At 40.8% G+C, this 17762-nt stretch overlaps 1 protein-coding gene across 2 annotated transcripts in view; it reads right to left on the bottom strand.

Moving 5' to 3' along the window:
* The window catches only part of cdh6 (cadherin 6), a 244375-nt gene that overhangs the window by 73718 nt on the left and 152895 nt on the right, over positions 1–17762 (bottom strand). The window contains exon 1 of one of the 2 annotated variants that reach the window (XM_008396405.2): positions 11498–11791. The exons of the other annotated variant lie outside the window; for it this stretch is intronic. The gene's annotated coding sequence lies outside the window, so the exon portion shown is untranslated. Of the gene's footprint in view, positions 1–11497; positions 11792–17762 lie in introns of those variants that run through there. 2 annotated transcript variants of the gene reach the window in all.

The raw sequence follows: 17762 nt of genomic DNA, 5'->3' as shown, positions 1-17762 counted from the left end.
GCAGCAGAACAATAGCAGAACCTCTCCTTTCTCTGGCTCCGGCAGCAAACAGGACCTCTGCTTACTGTGTCTGCCTGCTCATTTGGAGCAACTAGCAGTGCGACTGTAAAATCAAACAAGAGACGAGGCATTGTGCCGCACGATGTGAGGCACAGGTGCAGGATATCTGGCCTGCAGACCAGATATCCTGCACCTGTCAAAGGGAGGAACGCCGAAACAACGGCCGCAAAACCCGAAGGCAGCAAACCACCTGGATCCACGCAAAACCCGGCCCGGCCCAGACAGCTAGATCATTTCTGTACTTTGAGAAACGAATCAGGATTTTTAAAGTCAACATTTTCAGAAAAACAATGACATTTTGAAAAAAACTAAAATTGGGGGAGGGAAAAAAAGGCAGGACTTCGAACTAATTTCAAAACAGAGAGAAAAAAATAAATCATTCTGAGAAAATTTTGAGAAAAGTCAAAATTCTAAGATTAAAATAAAAATTTTCAGGAAAAAAAAATCGGAGAAAAGTGAATTTTGAGTGGAAAAACAAAAGCTGTTTAGTTTTTATCAATTTAAATGAAAATATGTCTAAGAGTTTTAAGATTAAATTCAGAACTTGGACAAAATAAAGTCAGAATTTGAGGCAAAAGAGTCAGAAATTTTAAGACAAAAATATTAATAATCATTATAAAATGAAACAAATCACAATTATGAGAATCAAAAGTCCAATAGCAGATAACTCAGGTAGCTCAGGAAGCACAGGTAGCTCTGACCTATCTGGTAACTATCTGGTAACTACCTGATAGCTACCAGAGCTACCTGGTAACTAAGTAGCTCTGGTAGCTCTAGTAGATCAGGTAGCTCTGATAGGTCAGGTAGCTCTGGTAACTATCAGCTACTTCACACCTACTTAGTTACCTGAGCTACTGAGCTACTTAGTTACAGAAGTAACTAAGTAGCTCTGGTAGCTCTAGTAGATCAGGTAGCTCTGATAGGTCAGCTAGCTCTGGTAACTACCTGATAGGTACCAGAGCTAGCTGGTAACTAAGTAGCTCAGGTAGCTCTGGTAGTTCTAGTAGATCAGGTAGCTCTGATAGCTCAGGTAGCTCAGGTAGCTTTGACCTATCTGGTAACTATCTGGTACTGAGCTACTTAGTTAGCTCTGGGGACTGACAGTAAACAGCAGCTCTGCTGATGCGTCTGCCTGCTCATTTGCAGCAACTAGCACGACGGCTAGCAGAGACAAATAAAGACGAGGCATTGTGCAGCACACTGTGAAGAGGCCTCCAATAGAGTCCAGATATCATTCACAGCACAGACAGCAGACTATTATCCACAGAGGCAGATGGGGGCGGAGGGGTGGTCGCACGCGGCGGCGGCGCCACCACACACCGTCTCCCTGCAGCTGCCGGGCCGGTTTGTGGCGATCCGATGGCCGGCGGGTTGAGGTGTTCCACGTCATCCCAGATAACCTGGATCATTACTCCTGGAGGCTGTTAGAGGGAAAATCACATCACTCTGCTCTCACTGCTGCCAAGAAAAACTGACACGCCGAGTCACAGCACACACACACGCACACACACACGCGTAATTACGGGCTGTTGCCAGCGTGTGAGGGGTTAAAGTCGCAAGGCGTCTTATAGAGTCCCAGCAGCCGGCGCTGCCTGAAGTTGACAGCTCTTGAAGCAAAGCAAGCATCATTACCGCCTTCTCCCCGTTTCTAAACTCTACCTCCGTTTTCATCCCTTCTCCTCTTCCTCATCGACCTTTACCCTCCAACCAACCAGCCACCAATATTACCCCACTAACCTGACCAACTCTGATTTACTGAGAAACGTCCCAATATTCAGACAGTCAAGTCTGGGCACTGGCTTCAAGACTTACACTGCAAAAACAGAAACCATCACCAAGTATTCAAGTGCAAATAAATCAGTGCACTTGAAATAAGACAAAACTAATTTATAAGCAACTTTTCAGCAAAAAATAGGAGCTTGTTTTATTTCATTAAGAGAGGCTACTATGCAAAATTTATATTTTGCACATTTTCATGCTTCCATATAAAACAGTTTTTCGAAATTAATGTTTTCTGGTGTCTGGAAAATGAGCCACTTCAAAAACGTCCCAATCATAAAGTCGCATTTGTTAAAATAAACTCTTGAGGGTGTGACGGTGTATCGGGTCCATTGTAGTTAGAAAAAAAGAAGGAGTATATTTCTACAGAACATTTTGTACTTTTTTGTACAAAATGTAAATTTTGGAGCTTGGAAAGTTCAGAATTTTCTTGAAAAAATATGTTTTTGAAATTTTTATTAAATTTCTGCATTGGAAAAGTCAAAAACTTTTTTTAAAAAAACTGAAATTTGAATATTATTCTATAAAAAAAAAACCTCAGACGTTTCTTAATCCACAAATTAACAATTTCTGAATTTGAAAAGTCACAAACTTGCTAGAAAAAATGCTGAGATTTAGAGATTAATCTCTATAATTTTCCAGGAATAAAACAAAAATCATTCTGAGCTCCAAAAGTCACAAATTTTCTAGAAAAAAACTCAATTTTTTTTTATGAATTTTCTGGGAAAAATATTTGGAAAATTCTTAATTTCAAAAGTTTTCTTTTGATTACTTGCCAAAAATTAAACAAGAAAGTATAAAAGCACACATTAGAGGCAAATAAAATTTCAGTATTACAACTTTTGACCTAAAAGATGCTTAGAATTGACTTTAGCTGTTTTTTTATTTAACATAAAAATACACAAATTTAAATTACAAAAATAAATTTGCTTAGCAGAAACACGCCAAATTAAAAAACTCAGGTCAGAGGATGAATGTTTTTTCATGACAAACTTATTTAATCGTCTTTCTTATTTAAAGGAAACAGCAGCAATTGCAAAATTATTATTATTTTTTTTTACATTAGCAGAATATTGGCATTAAGCTCAACCCATAAATCAGCAAACATCTAAGAATCAAATGGCCGATGCTAAAGAAATGCAGAGCAGCATTGTAGCCATAAAACCGCGATATTTTCCATGATTGCTGCCGTCGTCTTCATGCCTGCACCGAGTCTTTCCTCCTCCTTTCTCTTCTTCCGTACTCTTATTAACTGGCTGTCATGTTCAGCAGCCTCCCCCAGATAGTGTTTAGCGTTCCTCAGTCCACTTACTGCAGCCAGAGTTAAGCCTCTGGGCTTTGCTCAGACAGGAATCCAACTAGAGAAGAGTAAAGGAGTGGAGGGGGGGCAGGACCGGCGGACATGATCTGTCTGCTGCACTCACTCAAACTCTTCCTACCTGAAGGCAACAGCGCCAAAACATTCAAGAAATGACTTCCGAATGGGATTTCCAGCTCCGCTTTTCCTGACTTAGTGAAAAAGGAAAGAAACGTTGAGCTCTGCAGCCGGAAATCTGGACGAAATACAAACACGTTAGGGTGTGCGTTACATTTTTACCTCTGCAGGAAGTTGCATTTTCACCTCCGTCACTTAATCTGAGTGTCTGCGTGGCGTCTGCGGAAACCCACGGACAAATTTCCATGAAATTCGGCGGCGAGCTCAGCCTGCAGCCAGGGACGGCTGATGAGATTTTGATAGTGATCTCGACTTGTGATTTCTACCATTAGGTGATTATTGTTGCCCCCGCGGCCGCCGCCTCGCCCAAACCTCATATTGGATACAGAGATTTAATTCCAAATCCAATCCGGAGTCTTAGCAGCGCCCAGAAATCGATTACGATTTTAACACACAGGTGGGATGTTTGGTGTCCTTGGACGTTCAGGGTGTTCTGGTTCACGTCAAAGTTTTATCGCAATATTTTACAGTGCTGGAAAGTATTTATTTATTTATTTATCACTTCTTTTTGAAAGACTTCCACTTGTAATATGCTCCAAAAACACACTTTTAAGCAATTATTGACTCAAAACTAGCTTCTATAAGTCGTTGAAAAGTTACGTGTACGTTAAACTAATACACCAAAAATACTTGGTCAGAATTTGTGTTTTTGAAGTGTAACAAGGGACTCCAAAGTGATTTTCACAATAAAAACACAAGAGAGTAACAAACTGTGAAACGACACTTCAAAAATACAAAATCTTACCAACATATAAGTAACTATTGAGCAACATATTCAGCTTGATTTGAGTCAAAGATCCACTGGAAGATTAGTTTCACTTACAAAAGACATTTTTCCAAATACTTTCTTACAGCTGTTTATCTGTCGTTGCATTTTTAACGCGTTTTAATAAATCTGATTTGATATATGATTTATAGTTGATGTATTTGATTGATCCACTTTACTTAACCTTGTTTGTGAAGTTCAAGCTGTTGGAAATGTGACATAAAATTTCATCTTTATACTTTGAAGAAATGGCAAAAAATCGGAAAGAACATTATGGGAACATTTCAAGATGTGAAAAGCAACTGGAAATATTTGACTTCATCCACAAAGTTTAGATTTAGTTGCTAAGGAAATATGTTCACATTTATGGATTTGAAATGTGTTTTAAGATAAATCTCTAAATGTTGCCTGTGATTATTTGTTATTATACGTTTAGCAAATTGAAAAAAAGTTTAGTGAACCATTAAAAATGCTTCAGTGTAAAAACACAAAATCTTACCAAGTATTTTTGGTCTAGTTTCTAGAGAAAATATCTCGGTACATTTTAAATAAGACAAAACTAACTCACCAGTAACTTTTGAGCAAGACAAAAAAGCTTGTTTTAAGTCAATAATGCATTAATATTGATTTAAAAAAAAAATACTAGTTCCATTGGAAGATTATTACATGTAAAAATGCGATAAGTGAAATCAACACTGAGAAATTATTGACTTAAAAACACTCCTATATGCTGCTAAAAAGTTATTTGTAAGTTAGTTTGTTCTATTTTGAGGGGTGGCTAGGTTTTGCTGGGGTTGCTAGGTAACGGGTGGGGCTTCCATGGGGTTGCTAGGTAACGGGTGGGGCTTCCATGGGGCTGCTAGGCAACGGCACTGACAAAACTAACTGACAAGGACACACATTAGTTGTATCTTATTTCAAGTGCAGTAAAGATTAGATGTTTCCCCCAGAAACTAAACCTAAAATACTTGGTAAGATTTTGTGTTTTTGCAGTGTAGGACTCCAGTCACATAAATAAAAAAAATACATGATTTACATCTTTAAGCTGTAAATCAAAACCGCATTTCAAATTTTAAAATGTATTAAGGTTCTTTAAAAAAAACCCACATTCAACAGGTTTAATTGGAATTTATCTTGAGAAACGATGAATCAGGGTGAGAAATTTATTGCGATAAATGATAAACGATACGATAAACGTCCTCAGGTGAAATAAGGTAAGAAATGACTTCCATGGCCTGCTTCAGCAGTGTCATTTCCGCGTCTCTGAAATTGTGCCACGGTCCAGGGGGCTTTGTTGTAAATCACTATCTGCCCCTGTCAGACTGCAGCCCACTGCTGGCTCTCCGCCGCCTCCTGGCTCAATAATATATCTTGTTAAATTGTGTTGAGAAGCGCGCGGAGAACCGAACACCTTTCTTCTTTTGTACGTCGTTTGTTTGCCTCCCTCTGAATGTGTGAATCCTCCAGTTTAAAGGGAACGCAGGAATGTGTTTGCCCAATAAAAATACATTTTTAAAAAATAGAAAAAGCTCGCTAAACTCCGTGTGTCTGTCAGGCTGTTGTTGGTGATTCAGTTCGACTGCTTGCTGGCTTACTGGTTGTGAAGCAATTTCTCAGACACTTCATAATTAGAAAAGCTGTGGAGCCAAGCCAAAGTTTAAGAGGAGGGGGAATAAAAATTAAAAAAATAAAAAATAAATATGCTGGCAGCTTGTACTATTCAACATTGGCAGCCATCTACTCCCGTCTCACACCCAAATAACAGCAATCCAAGTGATTTCATAACGAAACTCTGGACTCCCATCCTGAACCGCTGTTCATCAGTTTTACCTAAAACTAGCATCTCTGTCTGCTCATTAAGTAAATACATTTATGAGTTTAATTATGTGTAATTGGAGTTTACCTACACAAAGCAAAAATAATAATAACATAATTGGCATCGACACATATGAATGTTTGGCTGTTTGGATTTTGAAATAAATTGAAGAAATTATAACTCTGACTTTAAAATCAGAGAATTCTGAGAAAAACTAAAACACCAAAAATGTTTTGTTTTTGTATTTTTTTTAGAAAAAAGTCAGAATTCTAAAAAGAAATGCAAATTTTGAGAAAAATGTCAGTTTTAAAGAAAAAGTCAAAATTCTGAGAAAAATTTTCAAGATTTTGAGGAGAAAAGTCTGAAATCTTTGAAACAAAATCGGAATCGTGAGTAAAGACGTCAAACTTCTGTGAAAAAAAATTGTTATGTGATCTCCGTAGATCAACAACAAGGTGATGCTACTGGCAGAAATGACGAAGAAGACGACAGGAAGTGGTTGGAATATGATCTTTAATGACTTTCTGCATGATCAAACTTGTTCACTTGTAATTTTAATTATGTTTCCTATTTAATTGGAAACTCCTTAATTGACAAATTAGATTTTTTTCCAACATTAGCGGAATATCGGCGAAGTTTAGCAAACACATTTGTAATGAAAACGCAGTCAGTGACCCAAATCTCTCTCCACATTGTGGAGTCCGTTGCCCATAGCAACAGTAATGTTACCGTTTCATGTCACGCATGAGAAGACGAATATCATCTCTTCCCTTTAGGTTGCTTTCCCTCCAATTACAGTTCCAACCGCGCCATAAATAGACGTCTCTGAAGGGAATCCGTCTCATTAGGCAAAGACCGAGTTATGAAGTTCCCACTCTGCCTGCGAGGAAATTTGTTCCAACGGTCAAACGAAGCCTCATGATCAACGCAACAAAGCAACTCCAGCTTCTCATCACATGAAGGAAATGTTGACCAATGCCCTCAAACGGGCAACATGCGTCTCCGAGGGATTCTTACCTCCCAGCTCACATGGTGCACATGTTCACCTAACGACCCAGATAAATAAAGACGGTAATTAAATGGTGAAAACTAAACCTAACTGGATTATTCAAGCTAACTGAAACATAGCATTCTTTATTTTCGTGTTTATGAATCTATGTATTAGCTTTTCAGTTAATACATTTGAAATAATTTTTTTCCTCCTGGCGACACTTATGCTTGTCCACAAAATGGCGGACGGCAGAAGTTGGGATGAAACGCCAAAGCCAGTCGGTTGTTTAATAACTGGAAACATTTTTTGAAAATAAAAACTTTTGAACCATAAACAGTGGAAGATTGACCAACATATTTGATGTGAATTTATGATTTTGATGATGGAACAAATCAAAATGTTTGTTTGGTTTCTCAGTAGGTTGTTGATTTACATTTTTATGATTGAACTGCTTTGTTGCTGAAATGTGCTTTGCTAATTAGCTTGATTGATTGATTGATTGATTGAAAATGGTTTATTCTATTGAGTATTTATTACCCTACTGATGTAAACATAATCAAAATACTTTGATCCTTTAATTCTAAAAATTAGCGAACACTCTAAAAATGAAGTAAAACAAGATAAAACTAAACTATAACAGAAAACCCAAAATTATTTAAACCCTGTCTGAACAAAATAATTAAAATTTTTTTAAAAATAAACAATAAATCAATTGATCGCATGATAGACTAATACCAGGTCAATTATTACTTTATTATTATATCACATTAAATTGGCCTCAAAACAATATTATTGTTTATTGCAATAACTTGTGGAACAACGTATCGTCTGCTAAGAGTCCTCAAATCTTTGCAGTAACATCAACACACTGACTTTACTGCTTCCTAATTGTCTTTTCCGAATTGTTTGGTTCTAAAAACCTCAAACATTCAACCCACATCCTTACTTGTTCACTCAAAAACCCATTGAGGTAACCAAACACGGCCCAGTAGGCCGTGATATTGATTAATCCATGAACTCACGTCAGAGTTTCCGCTTCCTGTTTGAGTTCGTATTAAAAGGCGAGACGTACATCTATACTTACGACACTTTCTGGAGTCCTTACTGCTCCACTGAGACGTCTCTGAAGGGAAACTGTCTCATGGATGGAGTCAGGAAGTTGCTACTCTAACTGTGAGGAAACCCAAACATCAACTGGAGAAACTTCCTGAACTTATGAGGAATACAGACAGAGAACACGAGAATCATGGGTTGTTGTCACATGAAGGAAAAGTCTTATGCCCTCAAACCACCAATACAACCACAAGGATTGCTTTCTGCTTGATGAGCAAACGTTTAGGCCACATGTCAACAAACACAAAGTCTCACCAAGGATTTTTGTCTAATTTACACTTGAATGAGCATAAAACTAACTTACAATTAACTCTTCAGCTTGTTTTAAGTCAATAATTTCTTAATATTGATGAAAAAGTTCTCGTTCAGCTGACAGATTACAACAAGAACCAGTGGAACTTGAACTTTTTCATCAATTTTAGCAAATTATTGACTCAAAACAAGCAATTATTTCTACCTGAAATGTTACTGGTGAGTTAGTTTTGTCTCATTCCAAGTGAACTTAGATACTTTCACTAGAAACTAGACCAAAAATACTTGGTAAGATTAATTTTTGCAGCATAGACATTTTAATCCAAGATGTTTTATTGTGAAAATCTCTAGAGACACAAGGATTGCACTGCAAAAACACAAAAGCTCACCAAGTATTTTTGGTTCAGTTTCCACTGCAAATATGTTGAAATGAGAAAACATTTACTCACAAGTAACTTTTAAGCAAAATATTTTTATTTTAAGTCAGTCATTCATTAGTATTGATGAAAAATAGCAGATTATTTCATTTAAATTCTTTCTATAGGTGAAATAATCTGCCAGTAAAATTTTTACGTTTTAAATCAAAACTAAATCAAAACTCAACACCAGCTGAAAAGGAACTTGTGGGTTAGTTTTGTTTTATTTCAAATGTACTAAGATATTTCCACTAAAAGAAGAATAGAAATACTTGAAGTAACATGTTGTGTTTTTGCAGTGTAACTCTGATCTATGAATCATTCAGACATGAAAACACAAACGCCTAAAGTTAAGTTAGCTCCAAATAAGCAACATGAACGTTACTGGACTGTAGAAGGAAACCAGACAGTTTGAAGAATCATCCATCCATCCATCCATCCATCCATTTTCTTTCACCCTTGTCCCTCAGTGGGGTCGGGAGGGTTGCTGGTTCCTCTCCAGCTAACGTTCCGGGCGAGAGGCGGGGTCACCTGGACAGGTCGCCAGTCTGTCGCAGGGCAACACAGAGACACACAACCATGCACACACACACTCACACCTAGGGGCAATTTAGAGAGGCCAATTAACCTGACAGTCATGTTTTTGGACCGTGGGAGGAAACCGGAGTACCTGGAGAAAACCCACCATGCACAGGGAGAACATGCAAATTCCATGCAGAAAGACTGGGGCCGGGAATCAAACCCAGAACCTTCTTGCTGCAAGGCAACAGCTCTACCAACTGCACCACTGTGCAGCCCTTTGAAGAATCAATAAAGACAATGTTTAATCTGGTTAAAAATAAGTTGTGGTTGTTAGCTTTGGTTAGAGCGACTCAATGGATTCCTTTGTGTTAAAGATGCTTGTGGGGGAGAAAAATCTAATTTTCTGGCTAAAATGGGTAAAATACCTGAACTGAAATAGAAGATTTTGGTAACATTTTGTGTTTGTGTAGCTGTGACTCATTTAATCTACAAACCCAGAACCAAACATGAGGCACATTTCTGGAAGAAACGTCCAGAAAACAGCAAAATGACCGAAACACTGAGCTCAACAGTAGATGGAAAATTAAACATATTTTATGTGTTTTTATGATTTTGACGATGACGGTTGATAAAATGTAACATCCGTCACAACTGTTGACTGTATGACGTGTTTAGTTGTTTTTTTTTAACTCTGTGTTGCTGAAATGTGTGACACAGATAAACTTGATTGATTCAAATTCCAGTTTTTGTTTCTTGTCTGCGTCGTTGAGGGGAGCGGACCTCCACCCTGCTGTCTGGAAGGAATCATTTCTACTTTATTTTAGTCACAAAAACTTTGGACATGATCCTGATCTCAATCAGTTCAAAGGGCTCTACGTCATCAAAACGACTAACAGAGTCATAAAAGACACCAGGCGTTGAGAAAACCAGAAACAAATGTCACATTTCCATAAACACCATCAAATAACTTCATTTGATTTGTCACCAAATGGAGGAAATGTTGACTAAACGACCAAAACACGACCACTGGAAACCCGGTTCGACTCCCAGAGGGCCGGAGACGGAACCACGGAGGGAACCGGATCATTTTTAGGATCCACAGCGGCTCCATTAGCTCCAGATGCTGCTGTGCAGGCGACTAGAAATGCTCGACATTACAGCGCGATGAGGCCCATCTGGAGCACAAATAATGTCATCAGCTCGGGTCACCGGTCATAGTCGCCTGGCCGAGGGGTAAACCCATCATCCTGTGACGTCAGAGCAACACTGACCCTTCATCTGGAGTCGGAAAATCCCACAAAAACACTCTGGGTGAAGAGATATGGGAGAAAGAGAGATGCTCCACACGGTTAACCTGTTCGTACTGGTGGAAAACACACACACACACACACACACACACACACACACACACACACACACACACACACACACACCCGCAGGTTTAAATATGCAGCGCCGCCCATGTTCCTCTGCTTGACTTTGATCAGCCAGATTCCACCTCTGTCCCTTTCATCTCTGAACTTCAAACCTGGACCGTCTGCTCCGGTCGGAGCGGAGCGGCTTTCCCTTTCACAGAGCCGCTCAGAAGTTCTTCATCCAAAAACAAAAAGACCCAGAAAAACTAAAAAGAAATAAAAAAAAATGAAATAAAAAAATCCCTCTCTGTCTTTTCAAATGTAAACTCCGTCCGTTCAAAGCAGAAACTCATCCCACTTCTTGGCTGCGATCAGACACGTTACCTCAGTTTTTTACAAAAAAGGTTGAGCGACCAGGAGGCAACTTTTCCCCGCACACATCGCGCCATCACTCAGGCTCAAGTAAAACAGCCTTTTACAGCCGCGCTGCATTATTCAGGCAGGACATTAAACATTCAGGCAGGTCGTGCTTGTCAATAACCCCGGAGGTCGCGGTGTTTTTAGACAACTTGACTAAACTCCACGTCCTCTGAAGTCTGTCCGCGGCGTGGATCTGCCACCAGCGGGGACAAACCAGCAGGAAAGGTGCGCAGCTGATCGGCGCAGGACACGCAGCGTTTCCCCGCAGAAATACGCATCGGAAAAGTTAAAGAAACCTGGATGCGCATCGAAAATATCCTCATTTAACAGCGCATTCATCGGTGCTCCTTCTCAGGCTTGCTTGCAAAGACGTGCGGACCTCTCGCTAAAATCCGGACACTGTCATGTCACGGAGCGTGGTTGATATTTAAGCTGAAGGGATGTACAATAATAATAATAATAATAATTAATCTGCGTTTTGGAAGTTAAAAGCGAAGCAAATCCGCGCTTACCTGATGGGTGAAGTTTATTCCAGCGGAGAGAGATTTTCCCACGACGCACAAAATAGTAAAAAAGAAAACCCGCACAAGAAAAAAACCCCGCACGCCGGATCGCGGAGTATCCGCTCGCTGCGGCTTTTGTTGCCCGTCGTTCCGCCCCGACTGCGCGTCTCAGCGGCGCTGCATCACTTCTCGCTGTGTGGATGTCAGAGAGGCTGAGGGGACTCTACCCTCCCATTGGCTGCCATTCACAAGTCCCCCCAGCAGAACAGGCAGAGGAGAGGAAAAAAGGAAAAAACACGCACACCCACCCACCTACACACACACACACGCACGCACGCACGCACGCACGCACACACACACACACGCGCGCACACACACACACACACACACACACACACAGATATGGAGCGACAGAAACAAAGAGCAGATAGTGAGAAGCTGCGTAAACACGATGCTCAACTTTAACTGATTAACTGGTTGATGGCGCGTCGCGATTATTCAATAAATGATCAATTTCAGTGAAGAGCAAACAAAGGGCCGTGATACCGGAGAGCAAAATCAGCGAAAAGTTGATTTAATTCAAAAAGTTCAACTCAACTGAGATTTATCTACACTGTAAAACTTAACTTTTCCTATTTCAGGTTGTAAAATCCGATTCATTTCCGTTTGCTAAATACTGGAAAACGTGTTTAAACTCAGACATTTACATGCAATATGATTAAAAGCTTCGTGTTTTACACATCTGTGAGCTGAATTTACAGATTTTAAATGAAAAGAAAATCTGAAATCATCAAAAAGAAAACAATGACATCCACATGCCTAAAGGTGAAAAACTCAAACAGCCTCATGAAGAATTGAGACACTTTTTTTTTAAAGAATTTTGTCATCATCTGTAGAGATTAATGAATAAAATCTACAAAACTCGGGAACAAAAAACAGAGAATCCAAAGCTCAAAAGAGAAAAGTTAGAGGCAGTGTCAGGTGTTTAGCAGTCACATTCTATCATTGTGTAGCATAATCAAGTAGCTTTGTTCAGTTATAAAAATGCTATGAATATTTAACATGACATATATATAAAACCTTAAAATTAGGACTCTGTTCCTTTAAGAAGCACCTGCTCTTTCTGAAGCTCCGCCTCCAGGAAGTCATCACAGCATGGCTCCTCTATTGACCCTTTAGCAACGTTTTTACCAGCGTTTCACTAAGAAGCAGCTCCTTTAGTGACGTCAGCAGTTCCACCAGGTGTTTGCTAATTGCTGCTGGCTAGTCTGCAGGAGCTGCGTTCACCCAGCTGACTGGTTGCCATGGCGATTAAAAGATTTCTCATACATGCATGAAAGAATCAAGGCAACACTTCAGGTACGTGGAAATAACAACATGATTGTAGATAATTTCAAACAAGCCTGATCATCTTGGTAGTGCCTACCAAGATGATCCGCCATCTTGGTAGGCACTCTTGACCAGTGAGCAAGAGAAAGATGCATCAACAAGATGGCTGCTGTCAGGATTGACTCGTGTGAGCTGGAGAAGGAAACATGTCCAACAACGTGGACAAGCTGCCTCGTCTTTATGACATAGTTCACTAGCAAGAGTTCGTGCAACATGGAGGAGCTTCACTGGGAATCAATGGATGCACACAGTCAACGTTTGGGATTTGTGAAGGACATTCTTCACTTGAATAACAAAGTTCTGCCGACTGGCAGAGTGAGAACATGTAGTGAACTCGTACACGTCCGTCTCAGCTAGCAGACAAAAGCTACATTAGCTAAGCTAGTTTAGCAGTAAGTACTGCAGTAAATATCCCTGGTATTTGTGTCAGTATTACACAGAGGTGGGTAGAGAACTGAAAAACTGAAATGTATTCATATTATTTATAAGTTACAGCAACGAGGCAGAGCTAGTCCCAAACCAGTAGGCAGTTACCAAAATGTTACAAAGGTCCTGGAGGTGAGACATCACATGAGAGTAATGCGTACTGCCCCTTTAAGAGCTTATATGAGAGGCAATTTATGATGGGAAATATGAGGCAGAGTAGAAGAAAGGCTCACACTAAAGGTTTACTGCTTTAAGACTTTACAAAACGAAACAATTCAAGTGTTTGCAGCTCATCTCATTTATCTATTTTGCTGATCAGGTGATTGTATGCAGGATGCTGGGGCCGGTGGTTTGTACAGGCAGATAATGAAAGGTTATCAGGGTCCTGATTGTATTTAAATCCAGGAGATGGTGCGACGGGTCAGCAGCTCCTCCTGCTCCTGCGGGTCTGAACCAATCAGCTGGGATCTGTTTGAGTGTAATCAAACTAAAGCGGCTCATAAATGCTTCGTCCAGAGCTCTGCTTTGACCAGATTAGCCTGTAATCTTTTGTTTTCTGCCTCTGATTGTTGATCCACAGAGTGGCCTCATAAGCTTCTGGGACGGCAAAAAAAAAACAACAAAATAAACACATTAACATTTTAATACACTGTCTGGGCTGAAAACAGAAGGTACCGCTCATTCATAGAAACAAATGAGGTAAATGAGGTTATAAAACCAAAAAACAAAACCTCAACATGAAGGTTTAAAGAAGAGCAGAGCTGAAAAGATTCACGTGGCGTCAGGGAGGCATCGTGTGGCGTTCAGACATGGCCGCCGCGTCACTGTGAGCGTTTACACGCTGACGGCGCAGAAGGCGTTCACAAAGCTTTCGCACCATTCACACTCCTCTAAAGGGTTAACGTGGAAGCGGAACAAGAAGGACCACCTTCTGCCAGACGTGAAAGATTTTGAGTTCATTTCATGACGGATTAGGATCAGGCTGAGGAGGAACCCAGAAGAAATGCTGAGTCACTGGTTGCCATGGTGATTCCTGACTTTTTCTTCTTCTAGGTGGGGGGAAACGGGGAAGAGAAGCAGCGAGAAGAGTTTAAACCTCGAATAAACATGAACGGGTTTCAACGTGGAAGAGAAGAAAAGTGACGATTCAGTTCGAAACAAAGAGATTAGAAATGAAACTCAACGGGATTAAAATGCGGTTTGAGAAGAAAAAACATCGGTGACAGACGGAGACAGGAGAGCTGAAACGGATTTTTACTTTTTGCTGTAACGTGAAAAAGTTTGAGCAGATAAAATCACAATGTTTTGGAGAAACGGAAAATAATCGCATAGTGAAGAAAGATGGAAAAACTGATGGATTTAACTGACGGATAAAACCGTTTTCTTGCTCGTCACCAGCTTGACCTGACGGCGTTTCCGGCCTGATCTGGTGAAACTCTGAAAACTTCCCTCCATCCAGACGCTGCAGTGAATCCGACTGTCTGTCCAGCTTAGGGATTTACTGCCTTTATGGTCTGGAAACAGCAGACTCTGCAAACATAAACCGCCTCATAATTAAGCCAAGATGTTGCAAAAGCAGCTCAGCGCACATGACGAGATAATAAAATCAGAGTCTAAAGTAAATCCAAGTAATTTTCTCAGACGGGAGGATAACGAGGTCACGATTATCTGTTAAAAAAAAAATCCTCAAATATATAAACATCTCCTAATGTCATGGAGATAAAACCCCAAATCTTTTATTCATCATTTGAGCCACATTCTTCTTCAAAACACTTAGCGGAGCCACGCAGCGACACGAGCCACAAAGCATGTGTGTCGTCTCCAATAAAAATGTAGCACCCATCAAATGTGCAGCATCAAGATGGAAGGGCGCTCGCTGGCTCTGCGGGCGTTTACGGCTTTCCCTCGTTTCCTCCAGATCCGCAGCAGCAGCAGCAGCCGCAGCGTGCTGCGCGCACGTTCCCACCCATGCACTGTTTGTGTCACGATGACCACTGGCTGCTGTTAGATTCATGAGTTTAATCCCTGGAAGCCGTCCAAGCATCCACTCTGCTGCTGTCCTGTCCTCTCCAGCGAACATCAAGCTCTTTGCCTATAGCGCAAAGCGCACCGAGCCAAAGGGACGACCGCGTTTGGCATCACGTTCTGTCAGGAGATCAGGCTGAGATGAGCAACCGCTGCCCTTGACTGCACCACTGCTGCTGAATCGCCTCCGTATTATTATTATTTTTTATCTCTTTGCAGGTTATTTAACAGCCTGTCGCCATTAAAACTCAGCCTGCGAGGGATAATTCTGTCCTCGGGATTCTAGGGTGCTTTCTCTCCGGTAGACCCGGTTCGATTTGGGAACAAAGTCACGACATTTCCTGCGTTTCCAGCTGCTGTGGTTCGCTTTCACACTGCACTGGGTCAAACGATCCAACCTAACTGAAAACCCTGTTCCCCTCCTCGCCTGTGGGGGGCGCTGCACCACGAACTACTGAAGGAAACGACACAAAAACACTGACCGCAACTTCCTTCTTCACAAAATGTAAACAAAAATGGAGAGGCGTCGGATTTTAGGATTTCACTTTCGTTTCGGTTAAAAAACAACGAGCGATATCTTTAGCTAGCGTTAGCATTGTGGGTTGGTTCTGCTTGTATTTACCCACTTCCTGCTTTTGCAGCAGTCTCTGGTCCGCTTGCTGTTCACATATTCATTCGAACCGCACCAGAATTCACTTCAACCGAACCCAGGCCGAGCTTTCAGGTACAACAGATTAGTTTTGGTTCGATTTGGGAACAAAGTCACGACATTTCCTGCGTTTTCAGCTGCTGTGGTTCGCTTTCACACTGCACTGGGTCAAACAAACCAAACTAATTGAAAAACCTGTTCCCCTCCTCGCCTGTGGGGGCGCTGCACCAAGAACCACTGAAGGAAATGACATGAAAACCTTCAAAATAGACACTGAGTGCAACTTCCTTCTTTAGGAAATGTAAACATGGCTCAGATTTGAGAGATTGTTGGATTTCTCCCTTTATATTTAGTAAAAGCTAACAAACATGCTAATGCTAAGCTAGCATGTTTGTTTTTGTTGAATTTACCCAGAATACCCTGCGTTTTAGTCCACTTCCTGCTTTTAGAGCGGTCTCCAATCCGCTTGATGTTCACACAAGCACTGGAACCGTACCAGAATTCACTTCAACCAAGAGCTCTCCTTTTTGTAGTTCGATTCCCCAATCAAACCGGACTTTCTAGACCAGTGGTGTCGAACTCATTTTCATTTTGGGCCGTATCGAAAATCTGAATGTTCTCAAAGGGCCCGGTTGTTCTAGAATATATTGATAAAAACCATTAGATTGCTAAAATATTAATAAATAGATGTTTCAACATCCAATAGGTGTTTCCTAAAGTGAAATTATGTTGAACATCCTTTCACACTGATCAGCCGAACTTTGTGATTGTTTTTGTGTTTTCTTGCAATCAAAATCATAGATTTTGTAGTGATAATATAGGAATATTTGTCAGAAATTTGTTCGATATTTGCACTAATATATTATGTTAAATGTGTGACTTTTTATTAATTGCTGTATCAGTCACATATATAGCTCGACATCAAGTGAGGTTAAATTAATGTTTTTGGCCAGTTTTGAGAAAAAATGTCAGTAAAATCAGAATAAATGTGGGGATCTGTTGATTTTGTGTGAATTTTGCGTATTTGTGAAAAACTGGAGGGACTTTTATTGATGTAATCTGGAGTCTGGACGGCCACATAAAAAGCTACGGCGGGCCAGATGTGGCCCCCGCGCCTCGAGTTTGACACACGTGTTCTAGACAAACGAACCGGAGTTTGATTAAAGTGAGCCAAACAGAGCTGGTGTGAATGCAGCCTCAAGCGTTTTGATGCTTCCTTTCCAGACAAGAAAACCTCAGAGCTGCTCATCCCGCGTCTTACTTGAGGAGAAAACGACGTTTATGGGGAGCCGGGTGGAGACGTGAAGGGCGACCCCGGTGAAAACACCTGACAGTGGCGATACTTCAGGAGCGGTTTGAAAATAATAACGAAAGAAAACAGAGAGAGAGGCAGGGAGAGAAAGAGCTGGCAGGACTGAGGGCCTCTGTGTTTACAGGCATCCATATTTCATTAACGTGTCGCTCACCTTGCCAGAGTCGCTGTGAACCTGACAGTAACAACGGAGGACAAGATGAGCTACGATCGCTCTGCCAATCCGGAGGGAAGGAAGCTGATCCAGGCCTCCGATTGGCTCGTTCCAAACTACAAACATCGGCTTCATCACCTGCTGCCATTGAAGTGATGATGATGAGGCTGCTGGGTCCGTCTGACGGACCAGAACGGAACCAGAACCCAACCAGGATTAACGAGATTCTGGGTTTAAATTCATGAACTAAACATTTGGGACAAAGAAAACAGGAAGTAGGATGGATGGATGGATGAGTGGATGGATGGATGGATGGATG

Source organism: Poecilia reticulata, linkage group LG20, assembly GCF_000633615.1.
Source record: "Poecilia reticulata strain Guanapo linkage group LG20, Guppy_female_1.0+MT, whole genome shotgun sequence".
NCBI lineage: Eukaryota > Metazoa > Chordata > Actinopteri > Cyprinodontiformes > Poeciliidae > Poecilia > Poecilia reticulata.
This window is presented reverse-complemented; position numbering and strand designations above follow the sequence as displayed.